The following is a 23,657-nucleotide window of genomic DNA, read 5'->3' as shown; positions in this document are numbered from 1 at the left end:
CTCGCTGTGGCGGTGATGGCCGTTTCCCTCACGGCGGTACAGGAGTGGTTGCAGGGGCGCTGGCGCAAGGTTCGCTGGCCGTTTCCCTCACGGCTTCAGGTAAGTTCCCAAGGAGCTCTGGGCGCTCCGTGCTTTATCGCGCCTCCGGGTGCTCCTGTAGCGTCACTGCCGTGCCTGCAGCCGCCGGGGCACCTGGGAAGTGGGGTCCCGGCCCGTGCGGCGTCCTCGCTGTGGCGGTGGCGGTGATGGCTGTTTCCCTCACGGCGGTACAGGAGTGGTTGCAGGGGCGCTGGCGCTGGCGCAAGGTTCGCTGGCCGTTTCCCTCACGGCTTCAGGTAAGTTCCCCTTATTCTTGTCATCGGACAATAATTTCTAACAAAACGTTTGATCAAATGTTTCAGTAAAATTGAAAAGTATGGTTTTGTAACCGGGAGGGTATGGCGGGGAACCTATTAAGATGCTAGGCTTCTTTGATGCTTGCATAGAATTAGGCAACAAATACATTGTGGGCAAGTGTATATATATCCAGAAAAGGATCTGCCCACATCAGAGAAGTCTGTGAGTGATGCTGGATCAAAATGCAGATCCTTAGGTTAAGAAACAAGCGGTGGGATCGACAACAACAAATTTTGTTAAAGAGTATGAACAACTGTTTGTTGACAAGATAGGATGTTTAAAAGGGCATAAACATCATATCAGACACAAGAAAGGTGTCCAATCAGTGACAGCAAAAGTCAGGTGCATTCCAATTAGTGTTCGAAGTTGTGTTGAATTAGAATTGAAAAAATAATTGAGTTTGTGTGATTGAACTGGTTGAAGCCACTGAATGACTAGCCCCTATTGTTGTTGCCAAAAAGCCCAGTGGGTGTATTCAGTTGTGTGTAGATTTAAGAGCACTCAAAAACAAAGTCATAATAGATAGATTTCCATTACCCAGCGTAAATGAAATTATAGCAACATTGGCCAGTGCTAGGTATATTTCAACTTTAGATTTGACAGCAGCTGATCACCGGGTGGAGACGGATTTTGCTCACAGGAGCTTACTTTATTTATAACACCAATGGGTGCATATAAGTTTAAGCGAATACACTTTGAAGTTGTTTCTGCTGCCTTGGTATTTCAACGAGTGATGGTCAAGGTGTTGAAAGGGATAAAAGGAGTGAGGTGCTACCAGAATTATATGCTAATTTATGAAAGTACTGTGAAAGAACATGATGATCGGGTATGTGCTGTTTTGAAGATGCTTCTTGAGGCTGGTTTGACACTTAGAAAGGATAAATGTAGGTTTAGTGTGCATGAAGTAACTTATTTAGAACATGATATTTCTGAGAAGGGCTTGTGCCTAAAAAAGAATTTGTAGAAACAATTGTAGGGTTGAAAGAAGAATGTTGCTCAAAAGAAGAGGTAGTTTAATTGTTGTGCTTGGTTGAATATTATACTAAATGTATCAAGAACTATGCTGACAAATCTATACTTTTGAGATATCTTGTGGGGGAAGAATGTGGACTTCAGGTGTAGTCAAGAATGCCAGGAGGAGTTTGAAGCTCTTAAGACTGAATTGTAGAATGCACTGTGTTTCTAGACATATGTTCCGGATAAGGAGACTATGATTGTCACATATGCCATTTCTAAAGTATTTGGGAGTGGTTCTTTTACAAAAAAAGAGATAGAGTAGAATGTTTAATAGCATATGCCTCCAGATTATTGTGTGGTTAGGAGATTAACTACTCTGTAATTGATAATGATGCAATGGCTATATTCTGGGTGTTGAGAAAGTTCAAGAATTTCATTTGAGGTACCAAATGTAAAGTTTGTTCAGATCATAAACCTTTATAGAACGTTTTTATGAAGAAAGGGTTTGGATTCCATTTCATGGAGGATCTGAAGGTGTGTGATAGCCTTGCTGGAATTGTTTTGATGTTGAGTGTATTCCTGGTGTCATCAATGTGTCAACTGATTATGATTAAGGACGAATTGTCTGTGGACAGAGGCATGTTATTAAGAGGCACTCATTTGGTGCCCTCCTCTGAGTTTGAGAAGTAAATTGATAACACAAGCTCATCTTGGTCCTTTAGGGATAATGAAGACCAAAGAAAGATTGGATGCAGATTTTTGGTGGCCAGATATGGATATTCAGGTAGAAAGGACAGCCTCTGAGTGCCATGAATGTAAGAATAGTAATACCATTTTAACCACTAGGCAGATACCCATGGTTTGCAGGCAACTTCCTGAGTACCCATGGGAAGATTTTGTTATAGACATAGTTAGACCGCTCAGAGGTGAGCATCGTACACCTTATTTGATAGTTAAGTTAGATCTTTATTCAAGGTGGGTGGAAGTGGTGTGTGTGCAAGATATCACTTCTTCAAGCGTGGTTAAATTTATGGAAGAGGTTTTTAAGAGAAAGACTTTTCCTGAGTGCATTCTGTCAGACAACAGACCTCAATTCTGTTCATATGAAATGGAGAGATTCTTTTCTTCGAAGGGCATTCTTCAAAAGAGAGGTTCAATCTTTCACTCAGAAATTAATGGAGCTGTGGAGGGAATTAGGACGTTGAATGAGTGTATTTAGCTGGCTAAAGCTAATAGTCGTGACTGGAGGGAGAAGCAACAGTATTGCGTCACTGCATATCACATGACTAAACATTCTGCCACAAGTAAAAGTCCCTTTCAAATTATTTAAGGGGAGGACTCCTAATACCGTCTTATGTCCTGGTTGGATGAACTGGGGGTAAAGGTGTGAAAAATCAGGGTCTGGGTTCCTGGAGGATGTGTGAGATTGATTTACAGCATAAGAGAAAGAATTATTTTGATTTGGGATTGGGTGAGAATAAGGTCTTCTGTTGGGTGTGCTCAGTGGTCATGGTTTACCAATTCCCAAAAGGTCAAAAAAATGTTTAAGAATGCCCTAGAGATGCATGATTGCAGGATTTGGAACAACAATCGGGTGGTGTTGCTCAATTCTGATGGATCTGGAAAAAATGTAAGTGAGCATGTACGAGAAGAATTTGAGGTGCGTGAAGAAAATAAAGGTTCACTGATGGATGATGTGGGTCGGTGAAGAGAAGTGCCGGATTTTACAGCCTATTTAGATAAATATGTCAGCAATAAATGGACAGATTTTTTCAAATAAATTTTTCCATGTGTATGTTTTATTTATATTAGTGTATAAGACGATTTTTATTATTATTTTCTTAGTTTTTGATTAATATACTTATGCAATTTCAAGTGTAAATGTTGTAGTTTATAAAGAAGGGAGACGTGTGATGTATTGTGATGTATTCTTTGCATCACATGGTTTCATCTGAGAATCTCTAATGTTGCTGGAATACCGAGAATGTTGAAAATTGACAGTTATGTGGTCAGTTGATGGCTGAGCCATTCAATAAATAACAATTACCATCACATATCCTGAGTGTGTCCATTTGTGTAGCCACTTCGTTACACTGGTCTTAGTTGAAATTATGACTTCAAATTGTGCCTACATCAATGCAAAATTTCCTTGAGACTGCACAAAATTTCATGCCACAGGTACAACTTACCGTATCAGGACAGCCATTTATCCAGCGGTGTTAGATCATCCAGACACTGCGTAATATATTCCACTGGTTGCAGGTGGCGGGTGTGAGTACTTAATCACCGGTCGGGTTGCCATACATACTTCAAACAGTAATTATAAGAAGAGAGCACTTTCAAAGTCTGTTTTACAGCTGCGGTAATGATCCCTGACTGATAATAAAGTAAACAAAAACAGAAAGGCCTTGTGAGCAAATATTGACAAAGCCAATAGGTCTCACCTATGCAAGCTATTGGCTTTGTCAGTATTTTAGCCATGTTGTACAGCAGCACGGCTGCTGTGCAGCATGCCTGAAAGTATTTTAAAAAGCAGTGCCCGCCTCATAGCACTTTTTTATGGTGGGTTTTGGGGGAATGTAGGTGGGAGGGAGGGAGGATGGGTGGTGGTAAGGTAACATGGACGGTAGTAGAGAGGAATTGGACAAAGCAAACACAGGCTGCGGGATGGAGGAAGGGGGCAAAGCCAAAACAAACAGGAGTGGGGCAATGCCACAAAGGACACAAGGAGGAAGGGAGGAAAGGAGATAGAAGGCAAAGCCAACACGGGCAGTGGGGTGACTGTGGGACTAGGTGAACGCAGACAGCGAGAGTTAAGGTGGTGTCAAGGACAACACACACTGCAGATGGGAGAGACAAAGCCAACATGGACAGTGGAGGAACATGGAGGTGGGACAAGTACATGATGGAGACAGCTGAAGAAGATGCACTCTGGTAGAGTGCTTAAACAGAAAAAAGTGCCTAAAGAAAAGAGCAGCGGAAGGATCCAAGTAATGAGTCCATGCTCTAGTAGAAAGACAAACGCAAGAAGAGGAAGGAAGCCTACAGCAAATGACCAAGAAGAAGCAAGGAAATGAGAGTGACAATGAAGCCAACCAGTGGTCAATAATAAGGGGCTGTAAGCCCACTGTACAGAAAACAAAAGATATCACAAGCGACAGTGCATGCGCTGTCTTAGGTAAGACCTACAAATGACTACATGTGATTTTCTATAAAGCTCTATTTAGATATCATGTCTGAGGCTTAACAGAATCTTAAAACAGTATTTTTCTCTGGTAAAGGAGTCAACCCTATCTCGAAAATAATCATTTTTGGAGATCGAGAATTATTTTTCATCACTAAACTTTGACCCAAAGAAAGAAAGAAAGAAAGGGAAAGACAGAATGGAGAGAAAGAAATAAGAAGATAAAGACATAAAATGTATGATAAAGGGTGAATGCAGGGATGAAAAAGAGCCTGCAAGTTAAAAAAAATTGAAAAAAACAGGACTGTGGCAGAGAAATGAGTCATGATATGGACTCAAAACTAGGCAGCCATAATATTTAGTAACGTAAAGACATATAATCATCAGAGCTGCCCTCACACTTCTAACATAAAACTTGATCCCAGAGGCTTAGCGTCAGAGTGTGTGTTTGGGGTGTGACACCCTCAAAATAAATGTATGTTTTTCTTGGTAGTTGGATCTGGGGGTCCTGAATTGGGTCTGCTATGTCCGTCTCTCTTTTTGTCCTGATTTTAGTGAGCGGTTTTAATTTGTTCATTTTTTAGATCAGGAATATATATATATATATATATATATATATATATATATATATATATATATATATATATATATATATATATATATATATATATATATATATATATCTATATAAGTCAGGTTCAGGTTTCCAGGCATACTGCTGTCAGTTAAAACACCAAGAAAATGGGACAAATGCTTGCAAATAGTGTAACCACTAGTAATCACTCGGGTAGCATTGCAAACCATTGTGTTTCCCTCACTGTGCCACTCTAGACTTGGGGGGCCTCATTTAGGGTTTGGCAAATACAGTAAAGGCAGAGAGGGTGACAGGAGACTTTACGTCTGCCACTCTGTCTTTACTCACCAAATTTGGATATCTCCACCGGCCCTGCTGACATCTCTATACATTAGCAGGGACCGTCATCATTGCGGCTCCTGTCACTGAAGGGAAAGTTTGACTGACAACTCAGGCAAACATGACTGCTGGCTGTCAGACTTTTCAGAAGTTTCTTACTGTTCATGTTTTAGAAAAATTGCAAAAACTAATGGCCTTCACACCATGGGGGTTTTCTCTAATGGTGTGAGTGTCATTTTTTCTTTTTTAGCTGTCCCTCACTGCCAGTATTTACCTGACGGTGATAGACAGTAAAATAAAATTCAATAAACTTCAACTGTCCACTCTAAATAAGCTGGATGGTCAGATGGCTTACCACTGATGGCACCTACTACATAGAGCTTTCAGAGGAAGCTTTATGACGATATAGTATATTTTTACTCCATCAGTGTAAACCTTATGGCCTGCCCACTTAAAAATCAGGTGGGCGGATCTTTTGATTGGCGGGACAGGGTACCTTGCCACGGATGCACTGGAATACCAGTCCACCAAACTCTAAATCAGCCCCAAAGGCCCACCTAATGCAAATTAGTACTGACCCTTCTCCTCATGGGAACAGTCCATACTGAACCTTGGTCGCCTCACCCATTCACCTTCACCGTGCGACCCACTCCTTTTGTTATGAGTAATTTAACATTCCCTTCCGCATCCCCGAATCTCACTGTTTGATCCACTCCCACTGCACTAACCAGTGACTCAGCGCCCTCTTCCCCCACATTAGCCCATTCCTCCCCATTGAAGTAGCAGAGAGCACCACAATAGCAGGCTGACACTGATACAGCTCTTAATTCCTGGTTAAGCGCGCCGGTGCCATGCTTGACTTCAAAAGTATGCGGTTCTTGCTGGGGGTGAACGCATAATAGCGCTCCCCCTCCCATAGAGCAGCAGTGAAGAGGCGAGAGCGAGGCCTCCCCTATTCATGCCTGCTCCGAAAGAGGACGCCGCGCACTTTCTGCTCCTCGCCCCTAACACGGCATTCACTGTGCGAGGGCGACGCCCTGGGACAGACGGTAATTATGTCAGCTTGTTAGTATCTGGAAGCATCTATGACATATTGCCACCGCGGCGCTGCTCATCTTGGTGGCGCAGTTAGCAGATTCGCGCCTTCCGGCCGCAGCCCCTGCACGCGCAGCCAACGCTCTCAACGGCTTCACGTCGAGGAAATTACAGGGCAAGCAAAGAGGTCGCGCGTGCTCAAAGCGCGGCGCGCGTGAAGTTTCATTACATGGCGGAAAGCGCATAAAGCTTTTACATCTCAATTAACCCGTTTAAGATCTTTGTATAGGATTGTGCCAATAGATAATTGGTGCCACGGTTTCGTAGGGTGCGAAACGCGCATCGTGTCACAGTCATAATGACAGAGAAGAGCTGAACTGCCACTGCCACTCCAGCACGCGCTGCAATTTGCATATAATCACGAGGGAGGAGAGCGCATGTATAATTTACAACCTATCATTTCCTCATTATGGCTCGAAAATGACATCGATCTGCCCCGAATGAAATAGGTCGATGATGTCAGCCAGAGACAGCAGGAGCCATATCTTGGGTGGGACGTCATCAGAGTGTGGGGCTGCTGCCAATATATGCATCTTGATTCAATAGTAACAATGAAAGGCTGACTTCATTCCCCCCATCTGTCTTGATATCTACTTGCTTTTGCGAGGTATTTACTTTTCTGATTATTTTGCAAACTACGACGAAAGCAACGTATACAAATAAACTTGGGGTTTAAAACTGGCACTGTGCTGCAGCTGGAACATTCCAGTTGTGGGATAGGGCTAGGAGGGGCCGGCAATTAACATTTTTGTTGGCAGTGTCTCGCTCCGCCTTTCCCCACTGCTCGAAGTCCCGTGGCGAAGCTTCCATAGAGGGATGGATGGTGCGGCCCAGCGGCTGCCATTGTGTTAACCCCGCTGTAATTTTGGTGACAGCCGAAATTGCAGAATACAAAAACCTTTGCAGACTGATTACTCATTTATGTTGCTCAGGACATCCGAATACAGGGATTGGCGAAGTAAAATATAGCCGACTTTAACCCAAATCTGGAAGGTTCGTGATTTTTTATGAAGTATCAATTCCCTCATTTTGCCTAAGAACGCTAGTTTCATTCTTCTCACACCCTGAGTCTACATAGTTCAGAAAATAAGAAATGTGAGCGAGCAACAGCACACGATTGCAGATTTTATTTTTATATTTCAAGCGCAATGAATACTCAAAACATTGGGAAAATGTGCCGACCAGCTTCAAGAAGTGTCTGCAAACATCTCAGAATGGAGTTTTAGGGGCCTAGCATATGCATTAAGCAGGGGCAGTTTAACTGGGCTCCATGAGTGTGAGGGGCCCACCGCTCCCTAATTATGGCAGTCTTTAACTATTTAACTGAGGGAAAAATGGGCTATTTTCGTTTAATACATTAAGGCCATTGGCACCCTTGTTAGTGACGGTGCAGTCGTATGCCTGCTTCTAATGCTCAGGCAACAGAACCATCACTCGCTTGCTCTACAGCCCTCCTGTTGACTTACGGTGGGCAGTGGAGAGCGTGTGTTCCTTGCAAATATGTTGCTGTACCATCGGTAATAAGGGTAACATCATCCTCGGCTTAATCTTAGTGCATTTCCTAATGTTTCAGAAGCATTTGCAAACCTTTTTTATTTTCAGTCTACATGTCAACAAAAGAGGCATTTCAGGGCATATGCTGAGTTACATTAAAAAAAATCTATCATAAAATAATATATTACCTAACTCAGTGGAATAATTGTATCAACCTTGCACGTCTTATGGTTTTGGAGACCAATCAAATCTACCACAGCCACTTTTTACTATTATGTTCTTGTATTGAACATTGGAGATACATATTCATGATGTTAATAGCTTTGGCGCGAGCCAGGGCACCAGTGGCCATGTAGGCTTATTTGGCATACATCCATGAATCACTTTCGTCTTTATTTCTTGCAGCCCAAGAAAACTACAAATATTTCAGCTCATTTTGTATCTATCGTTGCTTTCTAGAACTGTCTTTTGATCACAATTAATTTTCAAATTAAGCCACACAGGTTTTTGAGGTTCTTATTTAGTGTTTTCTTGTTGGAGTCAGCATGCTATTTCCTAAAAGCGTACTAATTGTCACTCATGGAAGAAATGTAAGTGGGCTTGAACGTACTTATTGGTTTTCTATGAGTACACTTTTGAGATCCGTGTGGTCATCTCATGTCTTCTAAAAATGCTCATTGTCAGTGTTTGGTAGAGACTAATCTTTGTCTTCATATATGGGGTATTATGTCAAGACCGCTGGTCCTATTCAGTTCTCTATTATGGGGTTTCACGGAGTTCCCACTGAGAGCAATCACAGAATGCTCATACATTTGAACATGGTCCCCATGGTAGGAGCATGTATGGTGAAATCAAATTTTAAATTAATAGCCAGATTTGACAGCATAATTGTCTATATTGTGTTCTATGTCTTCCAGAATAAACTCGTTTGTGTAAATATTACACAGCATTACACCCAGCGGAACACACACCTACCTACTTGTACACACTGGTGGTGATGCAAGGTGTGCCTCTTTTACTCAGCTCATGCAAGCTGTGTTTCAAAACCTATCTCCTTAAGCCCTACTTTAGTGTTTTTTCACTGTTAACGCTGTAGTGGTTTTGAAAGTTAGCTTTCCAATTTTTCACCTTATACGTTTGTTATGTCCTGTGTCTCACTAGCAGGCAATTTAGAATTCAAGAGGTTTGACCTTAAAAAAGATAGACAACATATTTGGGACTTGCATTAGTGTCTTCTTGACATTGCTTCTACTATGAGATCTCTGTGATGTAAACATAAACTGACATCAACTTCGAAAACACATTTGCTTGATAAACACTGAGTAGTTCTTTCTGACCTTTTTAACAAAATGTGTTTAAATATGCAGGATTTCGTTGTCTGCTGCAGACTGCAGCGCTCCTCATTTTTTGCCCATTTGGACTATTATCTGCACATGGGCAACATTCTCACTTCTGCAATCAACAAGTGATATCTCTTAAAGGTGATAGGTTAACTTTTTTATAGTGCCAAATGTTACACTGAATTTAATTTGCACCTTTTTTTTAATAAAAAAAAACTTCTAGTCTGTTTAAGTGGGAAACATCTGTAAATGTAGCACATGGTGAATTGTAAGGCTGGTGCTACAAATCCATGATTGCCTAGAAACAATGTGGCAATGAAATTGGATAATTACTGTTGGTGGCAAATGGGCCATAGAGACAAATAAATCACCAGAAATTGGCAGAAGGTTTAAAAAAGCAATGGAAGAAGTTAGTACATTTAAGGGTCATTTAAGAGGGAATAAAAAGTAGGGAGAGGTAAAAGTGGTGGTGGAGGGTGACAGTTATTGAAGTTTTGATGGAATTGATAAGGTTTGTAATGAATGACCTGCACACATAATGAGTGCACATGGCATGCCAAGAGGACCAAGAGCAGTAAAAGACAAAAACCTCCATTATCTCCCTCTTGCCCAATGCCACACAGTCATCTACATTTGGAGGGCGAGGGTACGTGAAGCTGCGAAGGATGCTGGAATTACAAATGTGACGAGAATAGCCAAATAAATTCAACAAAGGAGATCCCTAATGGTAATTGACTACCTACAAAATGATCAGTGGCCAGTTGTATACATGAAATGCAATACTTACTTTGCTGAGGAGCAGCGAAGGAAAAAGATCAGAATGCCTTTTTGAAACTGGCACAAATGGTGTGCTGACTGTTGATTGTTTCAACTTTTAGCACACTTGAGATTTAGGACTACTAAGGTGAAATGTGTTTTAACAGTCCCAGACAGGGCTTCTAGTGCATCCCACTAAATGAACCACTTCTCCCTACACCAAGGCAAAAGTAGTGCCCATACATTGCTTCACTTCGTAACTCATCACATCGCATTTTGTTTAAAGCATCATGTAATGATTTGGTTGATGAAAATTCATACATTGGCGCAGGGAGCATTGAGCCTCTGAGGATTATTTTTTTTATTCTTTATTTTCATTTTTGCACATACATGTCAATAATCAATGCATACAGCGGCACAATGGTAAAGCGCCTTCGCACATATGAGTGTCATAAGAAACGGTACATGGTAGTACCCATGGCAACAGTAAGCAATTGAATGGATACGCAAGTTAAGTCACAGTGTCAACCATTCAGCATGAACATTGCCATCACCCGTAACAATCCCCCCCACCCCATCTCTGTCCAAGCCCCAATCTACAGCGGCATGCCTGCATAACACACAAGTAAAGTCATAACCAAGGAATATAATATGTTACAAATCTCCTAGCCAACTCCTTCCAGAACAATGCCGTTTGCAACCTGTGCGTCGGCTTCACTGCGTTTTTTTGGCAATGTATAACCTATGGCCCCAAATGTCTACCGGGCGTGAGGAGCTAGGCACGAGGGTCGCATACTCCTCGCAGTTTACGTTACAGTACGCCAAGCTGCGAAGCCACGCCTGTGAAGTAGGGGCTTTCCTACTACCCCATAGTAATGTGACCTCCCGCTTGGCCAATAGAAATCCCAACGCTGCAAACCTTCTGACCTTTTTGGGCAAGTTGACTATATAGCACAACAGCGCAATTTGTGGAGTAGACACACATGTCATATAAAGCATGTCTCCCAGCGTGGCATGTATCTGTACCCAATAGTGCTGCAACTTGGGGTAGGTCCAGGAGAGATGAGCAAAGTCTGCTTGTGGAGCATAACATTTCTGACAGTGGTGAGGCCTAGAAGGGTCTATCCTGTGGGACCAAGCCGAAGTGTGATACATCCTGAAGAGAAATTTGAAGTGTAGCAGCTTGTGTCTATTGTTCAGGGATACCTCCCTCGTGACCCTGCAACATTGCTCCCATTGATCGTCAGCAATAGGACGGCCCAAATCCTGCTCCCATGCCGTACAAATCTTAGCGTCAGAGAAGGGGCGATGAGCCTCTGAGGACTTCACCCAAGAGCCCATATGGGAGGGACAGACTTTTACATTTCTCTCTCTACCTCTCTTTCTTGGCTGCACATATCTCCATGATTCATGTCTCTCTAAAGGGTCATCTCATCTACAACTATCACACCCCTCTCTGTACCTCTTTCTAATTCTCTCTGCATCTTGAGCCAGCGTAAGTGGTATAAATATTTCAAGTTTAAATTTGAATTAATCTATCCCTCGAACTGTACTGGGCCCCCTACAGCTGGACAGATTCCAACTTACCTTCACCACTGAGGCGAATGGTTCTCTGATGGATCTTTCTCCACCAATAGGAGGGGTGAGAATTAGGATGTCCAAAACCACATGGTTAGCCACCCAATGAGGACCATAAATTTGTGACCAACTCGCAGATTTGAAATAAGTTTCAAATACACTACTGTCAGGACCATACTGTAAAAATAAAGTAATGTGATGGGGAGACCCAGTCTCCTAAATAAATTAGGTCTAACTAGAATGATACAAATTAGAAGCTCTCCTACTGCAACACAGAATAGAATAAGCAGAACTTGATATTCTGAGAAGATTTGCTGTTTCTCCCTACAACGCATTTAGATTAAAAGAGAAATTCAATACAGCTTGAAATAAAAAACATCAGGACACAATAATAGACTCAGGCAATTCTCCATCAGCATCAGCAAAAAGGCAGTCTAAGATAGAAATATGAAGGTTGAATTAAAAATCATAAGAAAAGAGTTCCATTCTCCTCCAAGGAAAGGAGAATAATAAAGTGATGAGTGAGTATGTTCCCCTCCTTTGGGGTTTCTTCTTTTATAGTCCTTATTACACCGTAATGATGTGGTGTCACTCCGCTAGCCAGTCCATCATATGATTAGTTTATGTAATTAGTCACCAAATACAATTTAGTTACTTCTGCATTCTTTCCCAAGCACTTCATGTGAACAACATGACTTTCTGGGCCTCACAGGTTTGTCACCAGTAAGAAATATACTATGTAACAAACTATGGCATAGGATGAGAGTTGATTTTCTCACGAGCCATCTCACAGTGAACGTCGAAAGAATGTCCTTTGTATGTAAAATGAAATATGCACAGAACAAGAGAGAGGAGGGAGAGGAGTTGGCCTACCGGCTAGGGTGGTCGACCTCGAATCTGGGGAACTGGGTTTGAATCTCGGCAATGACGCTGAACATCCTGTGATTCTGGGCAAATCACTTAATCTCCCTGTGCCGAACAAAAATGAATGTGTCCTCTTGTAATGCAACTGGTTATATGTAAAGCGCTCTGATACCCGATTCAGGTCAAGTTTATGCTATATAAAACTCTATAAAAGAAAAAAAGAAAAAAGAAAAATTTATAGAAATGTCAATTAATTATTATGCTTTCTAAGGGAAAATTGTAGCTCAAGGAAGAACACATTTAAAGCTTAAAATGCATACATCAGCTTTAAATGAATTAAACTTAATTGAAATGAAATATAATGCATCAAATCATCATTTCATAATAAGTGAATAATAATAAATGTTTCACCAATGTAATATTACGCAAAATTGATTACCGTTTAATATGGCCTGCTACCACTTATTTTCAACAACCAAACATATAAATTATTCTTAGAAACCCTTTACTAAAATAATTTCTACATTTTTATAATCAGTAAGGTTTCTACTATCACCTCTGTAAGTTAAAACGTCCTAGCTAATTTTATTGCATAATTGCACCACAATCTACTTTTAATGCATTTGCAATGAAAGGCAATAGAACTGTTAGGCCTCATCATTACCGTCATAAGTTTTCATTGGTATTTGAATAGCAATACATCAGTAATCTTGATATTCAACCTGCACAAAACATTTAGCGGGGAGTACCAGATGAATAGAGAGCTCCTCCAAGTGGTAGGCACATTTGAATACCTGGGGATTAGAATTGGCAAAAGCAGGATTTGGAAATCTCAGATGTAAAAGAGTGAAATGGTGCTATTATATTCTCCCTCACCCATTATCAAGAGATTTAATGCAACCACGCCTCAATCTGCATCTCCAGCCAAAGCGGTTTATAGGGCAAATGCACAGGCTGCTGCACTTTATGGTGCTGAAGTCTGAGGCATATTGAGTACTAAAGGCCTGACTGCCAAGGAAAATAATTTTCTGAGATCACTATTCAGCCTCCCACAGAGTACTCCTATGCTACCACTCTACTTTGACACAGGACTAAAAAGGGTGAGAGATTTAGCTATGCTAAATCCGGGTTTGCATTGGGTGAGGCTGTGGTCGTCCGCAGAGCTCCCACGCTATAGGTTGGCGGTGGTGGAAGTTCTATGCCTCAGTAACGCACATCTACTCCCCAGGTTCAAGTTTGTCTAACGTCCCTTAATCGATCTAGGTTTGAGTTACCAGTGGAGCACTCCTTCTATGATCGGGCCGCTTCTAAGGGCCTAGCTAAAGCAGCATTCTGGCACAAAAAATCAACCAACACCATCATAAAGCAAAATCGGGAGGCTTGACTAAAGCATTCCTAGCGTATACAGTTTCTCCAGTCAAAGAAGCTTATTTAGACGAGATCCAACAACCCATGGCGTGCACACCTTACAACCTTACATCATCATCATCATCATGATCCACAAACTTTATTTAGTTTTATGTGTAAAACCATAAAAAAAGTGTTCCACAATACAGATTAACATCTGTTAATACATCAAATTACATTGGGTTTATAACTAAAATACATAGATTACAGTGCAGAGATTAATCACAACTTGACCTGAGTCTTAGGGCTAACCTAAAATAAAATCTAGACTAGAAACACTGTCAGTTAAAAAATGTACACATAGATTGAAGCTCCACCATCTACCCCAATAGCCTGTGACTTTTGAAAATATGCTAGGCAGGATGTTGAACAAATCCTGTTTTTATCCAAAATATGCTGGGCCAAGGCAGAGATGGATTAAACCGATGTGTAATTTATGGGGGGGGGGGGGTTAAGATTTTATCGGGTGGCCTCCATTATTATAAGATCAGATACAAGCCAGGTTGTGGGTTTTGGAATCAGCCGATTTCTGTACGTAGTGTGGTTATATAGGAAAAGGAAGGGAACGTTGTTCTGAAGCACATGCCCGTTGCCCTGTATCTGGTTAAGTCACACAAATGTGATTTAAGGGGCTTTAAGGTTGATGTTATTTCAATAATGTACTAAACCCCCATTTTAACTAGAACTGCAGATGCTGATACATATCTTTTTAAATCACTTTTTAATGTGACTTTTCTATTTCATATTTCAACTTTCCAAGTGACAGAGTATAAAGGTATTTTGTTTCACCTACTCCAAATGATTGCTTCTAATGATTCTGTAAAGTTTTCCAGACTTACTTTTCTGATTGATATCACAATGCACTATGTTTTATAGGTGGATATTTTATACATTTAAATAACATGCTTTTATGGTCTATAGAACGAAAATAAAGTTGAAATTGAATTGAATTAAACTTAATTGAAATCAAATATAATGCATCAAATCATCATTTCAAAATAAGTGAATAATAATAAATGTTTCATGAATGTATAATTATACAAAATTGATTAGGGTTAGCTATAGTCTACTGCCACGAATTTTCAATATCCATAATGTAAATTATTCTTAGAAACCATTTAACTAATTAGTTTCTACATTTTTGTAATCATTAAGGTCTCTACTATCACCTCTGTAAGTTTCAACTTCCCAGCTAATTCATCGCATAATTTCAGCACAATCTACTTATAATGCTTTTTCAATGAAAGGGCAATAGAATTGTTAGGCCTCCTCATTAGATTCATTAGTTTTCATCAGCATGTGAATAGTAAAACATTATTCCATGAGTAATCTGGTTATGAAAATCTGTTAATAAGCATTATAATTATTTAGAAATTAATGTTCTCCTTTTCTAGCTCTTTCAAGCACGCTTTTATGGTGCTGTTACTTCGTTTGTCTCTATTGCTGTATCACTTCATTCATCTTGGGAAATGCGCACATCCAGGTGTTTTGTATCTAAATCAGTAAAAGTATCATGTAAGATATTTTGAAATATTTTGCTTCCTCAATCTTAACATATCTACCACTCTCTAGCTATCTCAGCTTTCTCTACCTGCCTCTTTACTTCACCTCTCTCATATGCCTATCCCTGCCCCCACCCCTGTACACCTCTCACAATCTGACCTTTATCTCTCCCACTCTCTGCACCTTCCTCTACATGCCTATGTCACTATCTCTATATCAACACTCTCTCTATATACCCCTCTCCCCTCGCTGATGTCTGTCCACCTCACCTCCTTGTATAATTTCTGCATCTAATGCACCTCTCTGTCTACCACTTTACTTTTTTTCTAATTCACATCTCTGTCCCTCACTACCCCATCTTTTTTTACCTTTATATCATCCTTCTCCCTGTCTCCCCACTCTCTCTCATCATTTCATCATAATCATTTCTCACTACTCTTTCTCAACTTCATGACCTCTTTCTCCCTCCATCGTTACCCTGTTTAACTCTCTCGCTCAACTTTCTCTAAGTACCTCCCTCTCCTCTATGCCTTTCTTCTGCTCTCCGTATATACCTCTCTCACTCTCTGGCTACATTTCCTTTTAAATGACCTCTTCCTACATGCCTGTTTACCTTATCTTACTTTCTACCTCACTTTCTACCTCACCTCACTCCAATCACTTCACCTACCTCAATCTCACCTTGATTTTGCGCTACAGCTCGCCTCTCTTTCTTTCTCTTACCCATCTGACCCTCTCTCCCCCACCACTCTCTCTTTCTATACCTCAACCTTTCATTCTGCATCTGCAAAAAGTTCACATCTGTTTTTCAGCCTCACCTTAGGGCCTCAAATTAACCTCTCTTTATCTCATTTATCTTCCTTCCTTCTTCTCTCTCTTTGTTTTTCCAGCATAAATTCCCTCTCTACCGCACCTTTCTCTATTTCCCTCATGTTAAAAATGCTAATCCATAGTACAAAAAAAAGCAGTTTTACTAATAGCAGAACAGTACATCCAGTGTTAACGCTAGCTGATTAACTGGCTACTGACCGTCCAGCAACATTCTAAAATAGTCACAGTAACAGTGGTATGGAGCAACACTCAAACATAAACAAGAGAGCCATAGGCTATTAAAGCTGTATCCACACCAATACTTATGTCACCTCACCTCTCGCTTTGCCACACTTCTTTACCTCTCCAGTCTCTCGCCACTTGACTTCTACATTTTTCTCACTACTCCTCTCTTCCACTATCTACATCTATCTAAGCCTCTACGTCCTTTTTTTCTCTAATTCATATATTTCTCTTCTACTTTATCTCACTCCAAATCCTCACCTCTCTCTTTTTCTCAGTTTTCTTCTCTTTCTCTCTACCTCTATTTTTCTCTTGTGATATATTTAATACCCTTTGGTCTTTAATTCTTTCACTCTCTACCTCATTTCTCTCTCTCTCTCTCTCTCCCTAGGTTGCTTATGGCCCTGCTTTAGCTGTCTCTTTATGTCATTCTCTGGGCCTCTCTGCCCTTCTCTCTCTCCATCCCTCTTCTCTTTCCCTTACTCATCAAAGCAGGAGGACACTGTCTACCAGTGCATAATTTGTAATATAATAAGTGCTGGTGCTCAGAGTTTTCTCAAAAGCCCGCTGTGGGCTCTTTTGAATGTTGGGGTGACAAATAGTAAGGCTGCATCGTTTTGAATACACCCATGTCTCTTTATTCTTTGGCAGGCACTCCATTGCTGTTTATCACTGGTGGCTGGCAACATTAATGAATGGAGGGACACTCACTATAAAAGCTGCCGCCGCCTGTAACTTAAAATAGTTGCTCCTCTCCCCGCCGATCCTGGGGGTTACGAGGAGCAGTAAGGAAAGAGAGGGACTTCCTCCCTTGTGCCACACAAATCCAACCAATCGTGGTAGCTGCAATGCAGCTCCAGGATTGGTTGGAGGAGGCTAACCCAGTGCTCATTTTGAGGCTGGGAACCTGTGCCTACAATCCCTCAGCTGTTTTACAGCACTGGAATTACCAGCTTTGAAGTGCGCATGTCAGATTGGCCTGTAGGCAGCCGGCCAATCTGACATGCGTACTTGAACTGCTTAAATATCATCCTGCAATCTGCAGAAATCTGCTCGGCCTCCACCCTCGACTCACTGCGCCCAGCAGCAAAAAAAACAATAAAATGGTAATGAACCATTTTAATATTATGTGTTTACCGCTGTACTCGCAGCAAGTGGGGCGACGCTCTTCTGCTCACAAAGAGAAACCGCCCCTGCTGTTTACCTTATCTCAGGTTCATTTTCTTGCCTGCTTTCCCCTTTTCACTTTTTTTTCATCTTTCTCTTTCTCCTTCTTTCCCTGTTATGTGTTTTTCTCTCTCTTGCTCTGCGTGACAGTCTGCTAAGGAAAAATAAGTGCTTGTCCCCAAAAATTGGGGAGAGGAGTTGGCCTAACGGCTAGGGCGCTCAACCTCGGACCTGGGGACCTGGGTTTGAGTCTCGATAACGACGCCAAAAAACCTCCTGTGATTCTGGGCAAATCACTTAATCTCCCAGTGCCTAAAATGAATGCATGTCCTCATGTAACGTAACTGGTGCTATATAAGCGCTCTGATACCTGATTCAGTTCGGGTCTAGTTGGCGCTATATAAAACTCTCACAAAAAAAAAAAAATAATAAGTGCTGGTGAATCCCACCTGCAACCACCGGCTCAAATTAAGCACTGCTTTGTAGCCAGAGAAGTGTACTAATAAAAAGTCAGGGGAGCAAGAGGAAGATAATTAGGAACAACTTGTAAGGAACGGTGAACTCGATGTTTTGATTTTCACACTTGCAATAAAAATGCCAGTTGTAAAGGATGATGCGTTATTACAAATGTTCTGCAATTAACACTACAGTTTGAAGAACTGTGTGCATATGTCTTAATTTAATAACATGGATTGGTCCACAAAACATCCATCCACTCGCTGAATGCCACATAAACTATTGTTGTTCAGAGACAATAACATACATATTCAAGTATGAAAAGAACTAGCTTTGGCAAAACTTGTTTAAACTTTCTTGTGGTACTAATCCCCATAATCCTCTCTGATAATCATGGTACATTTGTAACTTTGACTCCAATGAGAATAAGTTAGAGAAGAGATGCACATAATGAGAAACTGTCACCCTTGTGTGAAATAGTACGCTATCTGGAAAGCCTTAAAACCACTGGAAGGTGGAAAGCATGGCAATCTCTTTGGCTGTGACTAGAGAACGTTGATTGTCCTAGCCACGGGGAAGAAATGGGTGTCTTCTTTGTACCAATCTAAGGGAATGAGTGCTACCTTAACTGCCTATCAGACCTGATGTCACAATGATCGGTGAGTACTGTATAGGACATCCGGTTTCTCCCATACATTATTTATAAACAACGTCACGATGTGATGAGTGAGCAAGGACTGTGCAGTAGGGCCTATGGGGTCACCACGGGAACAACAGCAACAGACTACTTTAGGTGCTTTGTATCAGTGAATAGATCTATAATGGAATTATAGGAACTGTTCAGATAAACAGGACTAGTTTGTGTGTTTTTGAACATATCACGTCATTTGAGTTCAGTCTTTACAGATCAGGAGAGTATGTAAATTATTTATATCTCATTTAATTAATTATTGGAGGGAGGCAGATTGACAGTCTGACTTTAGGGCTTTTCCATTTCTTGTACTGGTGACTGTTCCGCACTTCGATACATTAGCCTCTTCAGCGATTTATATATGATGTTAAATTGAGTTTGATCGGAATGTTATTGACATATTTTTGCATCCTTATATATATCACAGTCGTAATGGCTCCTTTGAAAGCATTTAATGGAAGATATGTTAATTCATTTTTTCTTATGATGCTAAATTATGAAATAATTTGTTGGGGAGGAGACGTACTGTAGTGTGTATTATCTCCTAAAATCCACCTCTACACACAGTGCTTCATTGCTCCCCAGGGAGGGTTGTGCTATATAAACACCAACGATTCATACATACTCCGATGCCTATTCACAAAGGCATTTTGGAGTGTGTAATGTAATATTCCTGTAATATTCTTTTAAATACTCTAATGTGTCTTTGTGAACTAGCTCCAAAATTCTAATAAAATTAGTATATCCCGGAAATATTCAGATAACGTTAGTGTAAATAGAAAGGAATATACCCTCCTGCACCTTTACTAATAGGGGAGTGCTAGGTCCTGTACTCAAAACTGCTTTTGTGAAGCATCCCATATGATAACAATAAACGTCATCACATGACCGGCTCCTGAGGGGACAGTGACATTAACGCGGATTACGCAAAGCTGGCCTCCTTCTCTCAAGAGGCGTTTGTGAGAGGGATGGATTGCTGATGAGAAGGGAGGGCTCAGGCCTTTCCTGTCAGAATTGGCGCGCTTTGCGGCGACCGCCTGTCCAGCGGGGACACCGAGAGTCACTCTGACAGAAAGTGTTGGGAAAACATGTAAATAAAATCTGATCTCCGCGACAGTTTGACAAGGTGTTGACCCCGGCTAATTGAGCAGATCCTCAGAGAAAATCTTCTCCGAAAGAATTTCAATGAGAAATGCAGTGTCCGAAATTCCGGGCCTGCCATTTATGTCAGCGGTGTTAACGCGAATAGTGCAAGGGCAGCTGCGAACATGTAAAGTAACAGTAACCTTTTCTAAACATTTAATTCGAAAATAAAACACGTCATATTTTTTGCGAATAGGCAAATTACTTTTCCCCCAGGATCCATGCAGAGCATTAACATGTTTGCGAAAAAGGGTATAAAAATAAGCAGTGGCGGCAACTCCACTAAGGCGGAGGAGCGTCGCCTCACTGATCCTTGAGCAGTGCAAAATAAAAATAAAATGATAATAACAATAAGTTAACATCATAAAATTTTTCTATGCTCCAGCCAGGTCGGGCGGGGCATGGTTGGCTCGCTGCAGAGGGAGCAGGAGTGGTTTGCACTCCCTCCCTGTGTACAGGTCGGCTTCACCGGCCCTCTAGGGCAGTCCAAACCGTCATGCCCACTTGGCATGTTCTCCATTGGGCTGTATGGCACAGCCCAGTGGAGAACATGCCCAGCCTCCCCAGGCACTGCATGAGTGGCGAAACAGGCCACTCTGAGCAGGTCGTGATTGGCTGGGAGTTTCCGGAACCCTGGATGCTTCCGGTGCTGCCAGCAGGCGTGCAGCGGCGGGAGAGGCATGCGGCAGCAGCTGCGGAGAAGGTACTTTTTTTTCACCCCGCACCACCCCCGTTCAGAGGCACCCGCCACTGAAAATAAGCCCTCATTAGCTCAGCTAACTGACTGCCTCAATCATGTTTAGTAATTTGGCTTAGTCAAATAGGTTCTTCTGTGGTTGGCAACATTTTTTCAAGGGCAAGTTTGATAGGTTTCTGCCACAATACTCTGAAGGAGCATTATACAAGCATTTAGGAGCGTGAACTTTTCACTCACAAGTTTCGATTCTCTGGACCATTAAATACTGTAAATGGGGCTTGACCATGACATTCTGCAAATAGTCGAAGCATCGCTGATTGGTTTGTATGCCATCTTGTTAAGCAATTTTGCAAACTATGTATTGAAATTCCATACCACAGGCCTTAAAGCCTTTCAATGAGTTAAAGTAAGTGTGGGTGGTTGGTAGAGTGTAGGTGTATAGTGTCTTCTAAACCAGACAAGTGTTGGTGTCGCGCATAAGGTTTGCAGTGGTGTTGTGGTAAAGCTGTAACTGCCACGTAAACGTGGAATGAAAGGTATGTATGCATCTACTCTCTTCAAGTAAGAGGATACTTCATTTCTTGTGCTTGATTGGTAAAAGTATTGGCTTATAGTGTGGGGTAAGACAGAATAGTTTGTTTGTCATACCAGGGTCTGGAGGGGTATTCCCAATGCGGTACAGCGGATTTGTGACTGTGCATAAACATTGAGTGATATTCACTTGTTGCCATAAAAGACTTTATGACTTGAAGAAATGGCACGCTGGTGTCAGCTATATAACTCGCCTTGTACTTCCAGACCCCACCACAATGAAATTGCTCTAAAGCAGCGCAGTGCAAAAACCCTTCCAAATAATACAGGGGCATATTAGCAAGAACCTCGTTAAAATTATCGCAGTTTTAGCGGCAGGAAACTGCTGCTAAAACGGGGATAATATCAGCCCCCTATAACAAAATCAGACAAAAACCGGCCCTAGCAAGTTTGCCAGGGCCGGTTTCGGTTCCCAGTCTGGCCCTGCTCATGTGCCTCTCCCCCTCATCGCTTCACATTGCTCTTTCTCTCGCTCGCTCATTTGCTTTTCACCCCAACACTGGTTGTTCCATGCTGCTCTTCCTCTCACCCATTTGCTATCCCAGTGTCCTCTGTAGGGCCTCCCTTACCTACACTTTTGATGTTCTTTTTGTCCGTCTGTGTTGCTTCTGCACCCCCACCAGCATTGCTTCCCCTACCGCTTTGTCCCATGTTGCTTCCACATACCCACTAATGATGCTTCCCTGCACCCACTTTCCAAAAAAACAAAACACATTTGCCCATGTTTTTCTTTTTATTTGTTGATCCAAGTTAGATTGGCAAAGAAAAAAAAGCAGCCACGTAATTTTGTAGGTTCACACATGCATGGTGTGTGCATATACAAATTAACGCAATAGTCTAGTTATTTTTTTCTTATTTACCCTTGCTGCGTAGTATTGGGAATGTTGGACAGCGTGGTAAAAGGTTTTGGCAAATTCAATAGTTCACAAAGAAGAGATCTATTGGCTTTCCAAATGCTTGTTTGTAATCGTCCCCTCAATACTCTGCATTCAAATTATTTTTTTTACATATAGTGTTCCATTCTGGGCTATGAACATGATATTTAATTTATAAAAAATTTTGATAAAAATAAAGTATGGAATTTCTTGACATGTCTTTCATATTTTAGTACAAATCATAATTACCTGTGAAACTGAAGGTTCTGCAGTGAAATGTAACGTGTAGTTTAATTTGCTCCTCTTTATAAACATTGTTGCATCTCATGTGATTTGGTTGATCGGGTATTTCAGAGTCTCGCTTATTCTATTTCTTGCACTTTTTTTTACAGCAAGTTCCATCAGTACCCTGATAAAGCCGGAAAGAGGAGTCAGGAGGGAAGAGAACAGAGAGCCAGAGCAGGCTGTGAGCTGAGGTCAGTCCCAGCATTGACACACCTTTTCAAAGTGCTTGCTTTGCCCGTCTTCATATTAACAATCATTTTTTAATCTCTCCAAGGTACATTCTTTCATGCCTCTTCATAAACTCTTTATTAATGGTCATACTATGGTTTACCACTGAAATGTAAACCCCCTATAGACTGAACTTTACAGTGATACTACTGTGTCTATTTGTTGCATCTAATGTCACTGAAATTGACACGCAAAGCCAGATCACAACATTTTTTGGGCTGGCCCTATTTCATGTCCTTGGTCATAAGTAATGCAGTGCCTGGTGTAAGCACCTTTTACTACCATATTATTAAAGCAGGTCATCTGAGGTGGTAATGTGTGACAGGAATGTTCGTGCATGTTTGTTGTGTGGCATTTTGTTTGTGGTGGTGATGCCTTCTGTTTTTCACGCTGCTTTGCTTTTGTACTGCATTACTGCAACATGATGTTGTGGTGTGCTGTGGTTGTGTCATGTTCTGTTGGAATTGTTTTGTTGTATGGTGCCCCATTATGTTTTAATTGTGTTATGTTGCTTTGTGCATGTCATTGTCCTATGTTCTGCTGTTTAGTTTTCTCAACAAATTCAATTGCATTTCCACACAAAAGCAGCAGAAGCTTTTATATTTCAACGGATTTTATTGAGGATATTTTGTGATATGATACAGATACAGTACAGTTGTTATGCGGGGACGCATACAGATGAGATACAGGCATATTATGGAAAACATACGGCATATTAAAGTTCACGAAACAAGAAAACATTTCCCACTGTCTAAAGTGGTAACATATGGTTGCTTCAGCAATTCAACTATTTAAGACACCCGTCAGCCCCAAATTGTGTTAGGGACAAAGGGTCAGATCACAAAACGTTTTTGACTGCCACTATTTTGTGTCTTTGTTGGTCGGTTACGGCAGCGCGTGCTCCAAACCCCTTTTATCACATTATTATGAACACAGGATTCAGGAGGTGGTATTGTGTGGCAAGAACATAAGTGCATACTTGTT

The 23,657-nt window shown here is 41.3% G+C and overlaps 1 protein-coding gene across 4 annotated transcripts in view; it reads left to right on the top strand.

Annotated features, from left to right (window-relative positions):
- The window catches only part of LOC144829031 (poly(rC)-binding protein 3-like), a 335,139-nt gene that overhangs the window by 94,433 nt on the left and 217,049 nt on the right, over positions 1-23,657 (top strand). For all 4 annotated transcript variants that reach the window (XM_078687748.1, XM_078687747.1, XM_078687746.1 and 1 more), the window contains exon 3: positions 22,553-22,636. The gene's annotated coding sequence lies outside the window, so the exon portion shown is untranslated. The remainder of the gene's footprint in view (positions 1-22,552; positions 22,637-23,657) is intronic.

Source organism: Lissotriton helveticus, chromosome 4_1, assembly GCF_964261635.1.
Source record: "Lissotriton helveticus chromosome 4_1, aLisHel1.1, whole genome shotgun sequence".
Classification (NCBI taxonomy): domain Eukaryota; kingdom Metazoa; phylum Chordata; class Amphibia; order Caudata; family Salamandridae; genus Lissotriton; species Lissotriton helveticus.
This window is presented reverse-complemented; position numbering and strand designations above follow the sequence as displayed.